Source organism: Macrobrachium rosenbergii, chromosome 10 (genome assembly GCF_040412425.1).
Source record: "Macrobrachium rosenbergii isolate ZJJX-2024 chromosome 10, ASM4041242v1, whole genome shotgun sequence".
NCBI classification, from domain to species: Eukaryota; Metazoa; Arthropoda; class Malacostraca; order Decapoda; family Palaemonidae; genus Macrobrachium; species Macrobrachium rosenbergii.
The window spans coordinates 5,907,369-5,919,436 of NC_089750.1; the positions used below are offsets into that span (position 1 = coordinate 5,907,369).

General features: G+C 40.7%; 1 long non-coding RNA gene across 2 annotated transcripts in view; it reads right to left on the reverse strand.

The window, feature by feature from the left end:
• LOC136842451 (uncharacterized) overlaps positions 1-12,068 on the reverse strand; it is a 31,044-nt gene that overhangs the window by 8,993 nt on the left and 9,983 nt on the right. The window contains exons 1-2 of one of the 2 annotated variants that reach the window (XR_010854220.1): positions 12,054-12,068; positions 5,148-10,524 (exon numbers count right to left, since the gene is read on the reverse strand). The exon at positions 12,054-12,068 is cut by the window's right edge and continues 595 nt beyond it. This is a non-coding gene — a long non-coding RNA (uncharacterized lncRNA). The remainder of the gene's footprint in view (positions 1-5,147; positions 10,525-12,053) is intronic. The other variant, XR_010854221.1, reaches the window with a different exon arrangement.

Consider the following 12,068-nt stretch of genomic DNA (forward strand, 5'->3'; position numbering starts at 1 on the left):
AAGAAGAAGCACCCAGGTGTGACAGAGATCCTAATGAACGGAGGTGCTTTGTAGGGATCGAGGGTATCACGTACTCGGCTAAGGCTACCGATCCATTCTTAATGGCCAAAGTGCTACGGCCGGTGACGTCATTCCAACTACTCCACGTGACGGTCAAAAACGTTATGCCAGCTCTAGGTCACATGAGAGTAACCAGGAAAACGTAATATACATATATATATATATATATATATATATATATATATATATATATATATATATATATATATATATAAGCTTAACTGAACTGAATATAGTATTTAGGCCAAAGGCCAAGCACCGGGGCCCACGAGGCCATTCAGCGCTGAAACGGAAATTGACAGTGAAAGGTTTGAAAGGTGTAACAAGATGAAAACCTCAAAGCAGTTGCGCTATGAATCAATTGTTAGGAGAGGGTGGAAAGTACGATGGAAGAAAGAGAATATGAAAGGAGGTACAGTAAAGGGAACGAAAGGGGTTGCAGCTAGGGTATGTTATTCAGAAGATGCAACCTATTCCTATGGAACAAGCACACAGGGGCCATTGACTTGGAATTCAACCTACACACACACACACACACACAGAGAGAGAGAGAGAGAGAGAGAGAGAGAGAGAGAGAGAGAGAGAGAGAGAGAGAGAGAGAGAGAGAGTTTCGCTTCATTTCATAACAAGGCGGACAAGCAAACGTCTCTCGCCGGTCCGACCTTGAAATTTCAGCTACCATAAACTTAATACGACCCCCTTATCGTGACAAACATACAGTAACAGTAGGCCTACGTGGTCTTCATAATTACCAGGTGGATTACTATAACATTACACATGGATGGAAACGTAGTATGTAGAAGTAGGTCTACATTTCGTAAGTACCTACAGTGCTATTGTAGCCGGCATAAGTATAATAAACTTAATCATTTTGAGCGTTCAAATCGGGACTCTTTTGAAACAATCTTATTTATAACCATATTTATGCTGTAGCATTGGTAGGCAGTCAAGATGAGAGAGAGAGAGAGAGAGAGAGAGAGAGAGATAATCTCATCTTAGTAGGCTTCGTACTCAGAGAGCCATTGGCCATCTGCTTCGTTTTTGTCTTATCTCTACGATCTCCCAATTCTTAAGGACGGTTGAATCGTCCCCTCCAGAAGTAGACCTTAAAAATTCCTTTTCCTTTGACCCTCTCCAACCTGTTTTGCCATTTTTCTAATATATGGTTATACTCAAGGTATAACGTTACCCGCCATTCGGTCTTCCACTGATTATTTTAAGAGTTTTGTACCACTTAAAGAAAAACAATTGTTATTTTGTACGTAATTATCACACTAGAAAACATTAATTCTTCGTGAATTTTTTTGCACCAATATAGCAAAAATATCGGTTGCTTGATGGAGCCATCAGCGATAAGATGCTAAGAGAGAGAGAGAGAGAGAGAGAGAGAGAGAGAGAGAGACGTTCATTCGACACCGGCTTCAGAATAAATCAGAGCAAAGAATATCATATTTCCAATCAGTTATGCTATAAGGGCAATGGAAGGTCCCATACGGTATTATACTACAAAGCAAATAAACCACTCTCGTTCCGAACGCAAGCTTATCAATGTTCTCCGTATTTGGGAGTGGCTTCTGAAAAGGTTTTAACCCTTCAAATTTCTGCTAGTAATGTCAAATCAATACCACGCCATTAACCTTTGTCTGCTAACCTACTACAGTCGACTGACAACCAGAGAGAGATATAGAGAGAGAGTCAATTCACTTGAACGGTCGTCATCTTCCAAAAGAAAATGTATAGATCTTGGCCGTCTGGCCGAAGCTGAACGCTTCATAAACCTTACTCGGCCAATGGATGAACAACCAATCACATAGCCGATACCGAAGAGCCGAGGTCTGTCGTGCTATTAGGAAAATCCAAGAAAGCTGGCCAACCAGGGTACTCCTTACACGAGCCGTTCGGTACATTGTTTACGTTAGGAAAGTTTGCCGGAACCTGTTTTGAAAGTCGTCTTGAATTGCATGTGTGTGTTTATCGTTGTTTACTCGTTATTCCATAATATCGATGGTGTTTGTTCTTTCGTGAAATGGTTCGTGGTGTAGAACACATAACTTTCAAACGTTAGTGTCTACGAAGATACAGGTCGTGAAGAATCGAGTTCTGAAGTAGCTTTCCAGCAGGGTTGGTGAGTGTTGAGTTTATATTTTTGTTTGTTCCAATTTTTTTTAATTTAAATTCGATAGTACCGTGTAGAATTTGGTATTATTTTATGTGTTGCCAATACACGATATGAAATTATAACATTTTTGAAAAGAGCTCATCATTCTCGATATGTTGAACCGCACAAACACTATGCGCAGGTGATAAATAAAACTTAATCAAATTACGACTTAAAAGGTAAGACAATACCTCTCCCCCTCCCACCTTTCCATAGCTAATACGGGAAAACTGTAACCAGTAAACACCCCTAGGTTACGTTAGTTGGTATTTTTATGTTCTTTTATGCCCTATCGTTTCCTAGCCATTTTTGCATGAAAAAAAAACCCAAAATGGTTTTCCATGCAAAAATGTCTGGCTGGAGTCTTGCTGGCAATCTTATAAAATTTTACCCAGAATTTTACTGATAGTTATGCAGTCCTGTTCACAGTTAAAGTGCCCATACAACACGCTTAGTTGTGGTTGTAATTTGTTTTTCTATGATGGTATTACGTGTATGATAATGTTTTGTCTTTTCCGTTCATTTAATGCACGCCAGATTAGGCTTCCGTCGTCCATAATGGTATGTTGATTGTTTTGTAGACGGGACGTGATTTATAAGCATGCGGGTAATATTGGGCTAAAAATAGTTAATTAACACTTGAATTGAATTGAACATAGAATTTAGGCCAGAGGCCAACCACTGGGACCTACAAGGTCATTCAGCGCTGAAACGGAAACTGACAGTAAAAGGTTTGAAAGGTGTAACAGGAGGAAAACCTCAAAACAGTTGCACCACAAATCATGTGTTAGGAGAGGGTGGAAAGATAGAAGAGAATATGAAAGGAGGTACAGCAAAAGGAATGAAAGGGGTTGCATCTAGGGGCCGAAGTGACGCTACAAAGAACCTTAAGTAATGCCTACAGCATTAAAAGTGCTTGTTGACGCCGTTGTTCGATTTTTTTTTTTAAGCAAATACGAATTAATTAGGAAGCTATTCAGTTGCCTTAGGCCTAGGTCATAATCACAGTGTTCTTTCAGAATCGAATGAAGATAAGTTCAGCTTGGTGAGACTTCCAAGTAGTTGTCAGGTTTCAGGAGTCTTTTAAATTTATTCAAGAAGTTTAAGGAGATTTAGGAAAGTGTTGTGGGGTTTTAGCGAAAAAACCCATTGACCAGGGTAGGACACTGGGTGACCAAAATAGGCTAAGGAAGTTGGAGTTCCCCATCCGGTTAGGGTTTCCCAGACGAGGTTAGGTGGTTTTAGCCTGTACACGTAAGGTTAGGTAGGTTGCGAAGGTCAGTCGCCTCTCCTCAGTAGTCAGCCAAAAACGTGAACGGAGATTAGGTTACTTTTTTTGCAACTGCTAACAGTCTACAATTTTAGGTGGTTATTTTTCATTTCATCCCCTTTGGAAGCACATGACCCTACCAAACTACTTAGAATACTTAAATTTACTAAGGTAATCGGGAGAGGGTTGGGTGCGGTTCATCTGAACTTTATCATAGTTAAGTTTTATGGTCATGTTAGGTCCGTTGAATCAGTCACTAATGTATATAACTGGATTTATACTTGTATGGTACACCATGATACTAAGTGGCATATTGTAACCTGATTTCATTTCATATAACTGTACCTAGATATCCAGTCGCCGTGCGTTACGTAATATCTAGTCACATACAGTACTTTGTTTAAGGTTGAGTGTTGCCCACTTAATGTGCCCCAATTAACGTAATATGACCGAATGGAAAGTCGTGTAACGTACATAGATTTAAAGTGACTTCACACTCTCCCAATTTATATTTAAGCTTCGTAACCTTTAATGATTTAAATTTGTGGAATTTACTGCGTTTTTAAGACACGTTCCAAAGTAAACCTAGCCATGTACCGTGATCTGAAGCCCCCCTGGGATTTGACTTGTAACGTACCCTTGCTCTGAATCACGCACGTACCGTGAAACGTACCACAATGTCAAGTAACGCCAGCTGAAAGACGTGCAACTTAATCAGATTTATAGTAGCGTTACATAGTCTTTATTTACAGTCACACCATATACCATGATTTAGTCGCGTCATTCAACCGTTGCTAGTCCCATATGTGTCCTGGTTTGAAGTCATGTCACATAGTCCATCCTAATTTCGGGTCACTCGTGATGTCCTGTTGTGAGGTAGCTTATTGTAACATTATTTAGGATCTTTTATTGTACAGACTTAAAGAGTTACATGTTGATAACAGGTTTAATTTAACCTCATCTACAGTACAGTCACCTACTGCGACCTGATTGGAAGTCACATCATGCATCCAGATTTCAGGTATGCAGAACCCGATTTAAAAGTTGCACAAGTAATCATGATTAGAATCGGCCAGAGGTTGAAGTAAACTCGTATTATTATTATTATTATTATTTATGCTGGTCGCTGGTATAGTGGTTAGTGTCTTGGAATGTCAATCAGATGTCATGAGTTCGCGCCTCCCCTAGGACGATGAAAAATCACTGGCTCTGTATCATGATCAGTTACTGCCGTGGTGTGGGGTCTGCAGTGGGAGGCTGAAACCAACATATTCTTTGGAAGCTTGAATTTCGAGTCATTGCCCCCGTGGGCTTGTTCCATATGAATAGTTCTCATCTACTGAATAAAAAAAAAATATTATGAAATCCACAGTGGTGTAAGTGTAAATGTATATTCAAAATATATACAGAACATATATATATATAATATATATATATACATATATATATATATATATATATATATATATATATAATATAAATATATACATACATAAATGCATATATATATACACATATATATATGTATATATATTAACTTACACCATTGTGGATTTCTTCACCAACTTAGTGACTCATGCCATTATGAGATTTTCATGAATTATCTTTATGATTATTATTGTAATGTAATACAACAAATACGGATAAAAGCACCCTTACCTCTTTCCAGTATCCAAACTTTATCTGTCACGCATCTTCCGCCATCGTCGTGAGCTTTGCGAAGACCCGGCTCTTGGGGGGGAAGGTAGGTGGGGCCGGGGGGGGGGGCGTGTCTGGGCGGTTAGGTAGTGATGCTGGACGGTTAGATAGTGATGCTCCATCATCCTTCTCTTATCTTCAGTGCTTTGGTGACCACAGAGGCAGTAGAAACGTCCAGGAAAAATGGGCGTCTCCTGGATAAAACGGCTGCTTCGAAGGGCTGGAGTGAATCTTTTAGGGGTGCTTAAAGAGAAGTGTAGTATACATCTAGATTCGGTTTAGTTTAAGTAAAAAAATTACCACCTTTTTGAGGACAGTAGGATGATAGTGTGTACAATAATTTATGAAAAACAACTTTCTAATGTTTACAGCCTGCAGAAGGAATTTCATGGTAAGGGAAACAGATTATTGTTGCAATGATGTATTCCATATTTTTAGATCTGGAAAAGGCCATTGAAAATGGTGGATAAATGGGCAGTAGTGAAGGGGCAATGAGACCATTAGTAGGAGAAAGTTAATTGATAACTGGATGGGGCATAGTAGATGACCAAGATTTTTTAAGTAGGTTATGAATGAAAGGTGTCTAAGTGGGAGACTGACAGGAAGATAAAATTTTTGGTAGAAGGCTGGAAATTAGGTAAAGGCTGCGAGGAAGTAAAAGGGAATGGCTTGAAATGTGTGTGTACGGATTATGCTGGGACTAAATTCTAAGGGATGATCACACAAAAACAAGAAGATACTCATCAAAGCTTAATAGACAAAAGTTTATGACCAAACTCCTTATGTTAAGCTTTGTCGAAAATAATAATACATATTTTAAATGACTAAAAATTACCTTGGAAAAACGCCTTACTGTAATTTAAAAAAGGATCAAGATTAAATCACAAAATCTCTTAACAAGATATGAAATCATTAACAAACCGAGAGGAACACAGGTAAACAACCTGGTGGATCTCACCTGTCCAAACAATGCTACCAGCTACCGGCATCTCCTTACGTCCTGCGGTCCCGTCGCATACAGTGAGGAAGAAGAAGAGGGTGTGTACTGAGTACGGGTCCAGGTCCAGGTTGGTCTTTGTAGAGTACAAGTCGTGCTAGAGGTTTGTCCCTCAGAGTCTGAAGAAGCTCTTTTTTTTTATTTTCTCCGTCAGTTGTGTGGGTCAGTGTCCGTTAGGTGGTGGTCCTTGTAGCAAGGCCGAGCATATTTGGGATTTCCAAGGGCATTGCACTCATTAATGTTGCAAGGGATGCCGCTTAGAAACCCCAAGTTTGCAACAGCGATCGGAAGGGAGCCAAGGCACTGAGGCCTGGTCAATATTTGGTGTATTGGTTGTGCGGGCTGAACAGGATTTTGTCGGAAGAAACTGGTCTGAGGAGCTCCTCTGGAGGTGGAGGTCGACGTCAGAGGGGGGACTATATATATATGTAAGTCGTGGAGGAGGAGGAGGGTGGTGGCGCAGTGACATCGTTTCGAAGTCAGAGCATCACCGTCGTAATTGCTCTCCGTCATGGTATCGTTAGAGCTGCGTCACCCCAGAACAGTGAAAACCTGTCTCTTACACCTTGCTCATTCTTCCCCGAGTTACGATCCGCAGCGGAAAAGGCTAAATTGCATACAAAGTCGTTTGGTAAGTCTAACACTTAGTCATGTTATCATTACATTGGGAGCAATTCTACCAAGTCATAACACAGGTTCGTCACCATCCATACTGTCAGTCGTCATTCCAAGCACGAACGTTGGAGACAGGCCGTTCCTTTCATTCCGTTGCTTGCATGAATGCCAAGCACCTCGCCTCCCCTACTGGTCTGTCCCGCTAGCGGCGATTCAGCAACAGAAATTCGAAGGGTGGGGGTTCTGATAGGCTGAACTCTTGGCGTAATATTGCTTGCAGTCAGGTCATAGCTGGTCGAGACTATGGCCGGCGCATTTCTGTCATTCATAATTTTTTTTTATTTTTTAAGTTTATATCAGTATGTTCTGTATATGAATACATGTCTGAATGCGCATACTATATATGTATGTATGTGTGTGTGTGTATACATAAATGTAGGTAAAAAGTCTTTGATTTTTTCACTCTAAAAATAACAGCTTCGTCACCACAGGAACAAATGTCATTTGTTCAGTCATTTATTGTCACGCTTACAATACTTTTAAAGTACATGACCCAGTTTAAAAGCAAATAACACCATTTTACATCAATAGTCGTCCAGTTCATTAAAAAAAAAAAAAGATTATACAAATATCTTCAATTTCAGCAACATCTAATATTGTGACAGTCCAGTAAAGACAGTTACATGCACAGGAAGTTTTTTTAAGAAAAACAAAATATAAAAATCACCTCTGGTACCAATTGTCAAAAAATATAAAAATCGCCAGTTACCAATATCGTTCAAATACTAGTACTACCTAATGAAACATGTCACAAAATATCAACTAGTACTGCCTAATGAAACATGTCACAAAAAATCAAGCTATTTAAACAGAAAATGACTAACACGCTACACATTTCGTCTCGGGAACACAGCGTCAGTACAGTAATTATTCTCACCTCAGCACCTCTTAATAATTGTCTACATGTCACCTACAAGTGCTTAACAAAATTCAAGTGCATAAAAAAAAAGCGTACATGAAATCTGAGCAGTTTTCCGCTTCAGGTCTTTACCTCCGTTATACAAACAAGTATTACAATTGTCATTCACATCATCGTCACCACCAGAGTCTCTACTATGAAGCCTCGCAAAGTATTCAGAGCAGTCTTAGAGTGTCAACAAAATCCTCCTTGTCTGGTTGACACATCCGTAACAAGAGTTGTGTTAATTCTAGACTTCGATAAACGTCTGAATGTCCTTTTTTATCGAAGCCTCTATCGATCAGTCGAGTGGGTATTTAGGTTTTCATGCAATTCCAACTGTACAGTCTTCATGCAGAGCCCAATCAGTTTGTTACCTTCACAATATTTTATAAAAATACTGTACATAAAAGTATTAGACGATGTTAGGAAACGTTATAATGTAGGTTTAAAACATATAATGATGCATGCAAGGAATATTCAAGCGTTGTGTATGATGAAAATATATCTACGAGAGAGAGAGAGAGGTGCGAGGATGGAGAAAGGTCATGTGCATGCTATGGGGTAAAGGCGACTGCATTCCTGATATGCAACGTGGCAGAACCCCATTCTCTCTCTCTCTCTCTCTTGGGCGTCTACTGAAAGGAACAAACGTCCTGTTTCCAGTTAGCGGGTCGGAATAATGCAAGAAATGTCCACCTCATTACGTAAGAGTTGAGGTATTTTCTGTACAATAAGAAAAAAAAGAAAAGAACATATAAACGGAAGAAGCAGGAGGAAAATTAAGGACAAAAAGCTACGAAAATGTATAAAGCGAGGCGGAAATAGACCCATGCTGTCCGGGAGCCACACCAGACTGAAGCAATAGTCCCATGCTACACTGAGGCGATAGTCCCATGCTACAAGTAGACCAAGTTATGAGACAATCTGAGAAAAGCAGAAGTCCAGAGATGAAGAGGACAAGAAGAAGAAGGAGGAGGAGACGATTTGGCAGTGGTAGCAGCAGTAGCAGCAGGAGCAGCAACAACAGCAGCAGCAACAACAACAGACCCAGCGGCAGCAGGACCGGTAGGGTGTGGTGGCTGCTGTTATCTTGCCGAGAATTGGGACTTAGCAGGCCAGTAGGGTATTCCTGAGCATGCGCCCACTGGTTCCACTAAGACCCATACCTGGGCCAGTTACATGTTCACACCGCTGAAAAGACTAAGTGACATCATTAAAGGGGCACTCGAAACCGTCACTTGGCGTGAAACCAAAAACAAAACAAGATGGTGACGTAACGCGTACCACAAGAAAGTTGTCCTCCAATCAAAATCCTTGCGGTTAGGTGGACCGAGCGTATTAAAGTGGAACGCAGCCTTTTCCACTTGAGCCGCGAAACCCAGCTGTCCTGCTACGGAATATTTGAAAAATCATTCTACACACACACACACACACACACACACACACACACACAGTCTCAAGCTTAGAAGCTGTCCGTTTCGGTCTTAAAAATGCCTCGCGGAGGACGGGCGAGTGATGGGTCACAAAAACTAGACCGACTGTTTTGAATCTACTTTTTGGCATAACTTAAAAGAGCGGGCGGGCCGAGCCACTCCACTCGCTAAGTCTCGCCGTCGACGTCGAGGCTTCTCGAGACATCATCACGAAGCAGCGCCCGGAGGAAGTCTATCATATTCGACTCGATTTCTTTTTCTTAATGACGCCTTCTTAGTAGTCTCTACTCGCTAAGCATTAGTTGTGCTGATGGCCTCCTTATCGTGGAAATGCTTTGCTTACAATGTGACTGTGCTACGCTAAAATCATCAGCAACGAATATTTTTGCAAAGGCTGGCTTAAAGGGCTATGCAAATGCTCAGCAAAATACCTAAGTGTACGATAACGAAGTAAATTACCACGCAAGAACTGAACACGCACAAACGCACACGCACGCAAACATCAAGAAAAGTAATTTACGGAACTAGACGACGCCTTCGCAGAGTGAATGACAAAAGCTACTCACACGAGATGAAATGGAAGCACCCGCGGAATTTCCAATTTTGCAGAGTTAATTTTGGAGCCAGCAGGTGTTGAGGTAATCCTTCCCCGGTCTCGGCTGGGAGAGGGAAAACAGAATTGGAGGGTGGAAACTTAGCAGGTGCAAAACAATGGCGGTTAGGTCAACACTCAACATGGCGCGGGGTTAAACCGATACAAGTAAGACCCTGGGGGCCAGAAGGGGGTGGGTGGAGGGGTTGTGCATAGGAACAGAGACGGGGAGGGTTAATCGGAGGGAGGAGGCACGAGAGATGTTAGAGAAAGGAGGAGGAGGTAGGTTGGGGGGGACGAGAGAGGTAGATCTTGACGGCCAAGATCAGCTAAGCGTAACGCGCGCTTCGGACGTGACCAATGTAAAACAAAATACACGCGCATGCCCTTCCTCTCTCTCTCTCTCTCTCTCTCTCTCTCTCTCTCTCTCTCAACCCTTACGCTTCCCTCCTCACCGGAAACGCCAGGCAGCGGAGATTAATTAATTTTCCGGCCGTTAAATTCGAATGCAATTGATTTTCTTTCCGATTTTCAAACAACTTGACGCGCTTTGGTTCACAGAAGCCTGCCGCCATCACGTTTAGTGCAGGACAAGAAAAAAATTATATAAAATGTCTTACCACGTCCCTCTTGGTCCTCGTTGATGAACACGAGGCTTCAACTTCTTTATCCGGTTGAATGCCGTCTCTCCTTATAAGATTTCCAAAGTTGTGGACAGTTGGTGTGACGGAGTCACCGAGCTGAAAAATTGCGAGGGAAAGTTTTGAGTAAATTAAGATAATTGTCTATATTCATTTAAGAGTATTTGCAATGTTTTGTTTTTATTCAGTTTTTTTTATTTTGTCCTTTGATGCGGATTTTTAAACTCGACGCATATTAGACTGTATGTTACAAGACTTTCAAATTAAATAATATTCTTCTTTTTTCTTATGAGCTCCAACGTAATTTTGAAATCGAAAGCATCATTTCAGTATCTTAAAAAATTATATATATAAAAAAGCAATGAAGCAGAATACAGCATTATAAAGGAAAAATTTCGAGTATCAAAATTATCTAGACTTTTTGTAAGCTAAATAATGTCAGTTGCAGCAGATAAACTATCACTAATTGATACCTCTCATATATAAATAAAAAAAGGATATCCTTGAATTCTTTCATTTATTCTTTTTACTTTGGCGTTTTTATATTTTCATTGTTTCGTCCCTCGACCAGGATTGCATTCAAGGAAACACACTGTAAAACGTGGCATTAAACCAATTGTGACCATATTGTAAGGCCAACAGTATCAAACCGTATTTGTTTGTCCAGACAAACAAATGAATGCGCACAAGTGTGTATATGTAAGGGTGTGTATTTCAGATACAAGCACACGCAAACACCAACAGTGTTCCTAAGAATACACTTAGTCTAAATCATGCCTTAGGTTATACACCAGGGGACAAATACGAATGGACAGAGAAATAAATACAAGTTGTACACCAATGAACAAATATGAATGAATAAACAGATTTCAATACCGCTAAGCTTCGACTTTCATCAGCCGTTTCCGGGAACTTGAGACTTCCATTCAATTTATCATGAGTGGAAGTCACAAGTCACACAAGACTAGACTCACTTAAAGAAAAAGTAATGCAAGTCCTTGTTAGTACCACTGCTATTTCCGTATCGAAGATCTTGCGCCTGACCCCTGCGGACGAAGTTTTTAGAAATTCTCATCATGGAAGCCATTTACCCTTGCCACTAATTGCAGCCAGCGAGTCCAGGCCCCGGACAACAAAAGACTAAGATAAATAGGTTTGGCTAACCACATATCAATTTGGGGAAGCCGTTGTTACTGTCACTGAGTCTCCACGATGGTGTGGAACCAGCCGAGCTTACGCAGCACAATTTCCGTTCACTGAATAGTAGGCCAGTGTTTTAAGCTCCTAGGTCTAACTGCCAATCTGGAATGAGGAACCTAACATTTCGAAGTTAATGTTGCAGACAGTTCATAAGTAGTAATCAGAAGATATCATTGGCCTAGGCTGGTATCAAAATTCTTGCGACTTGGCACAGACACGAATGAAACTGGTAGACAGAAGTACCTCAAATGATTGAAGTCCACTAGACGAACATGTGTGCACAACATTCCAGGAAACAAAGCATCAGCAGTGTACATTGGCCACATTCGATCACAATGTCAAATTGGAAACAAAAGAGAATGTTTGTTAAGGCAGAGAGAGTGAGTAAGCGCAGCTAAACTCAAATAAAAGACGCAAAGTTATCTTACCAAAGTCGAAGGAAC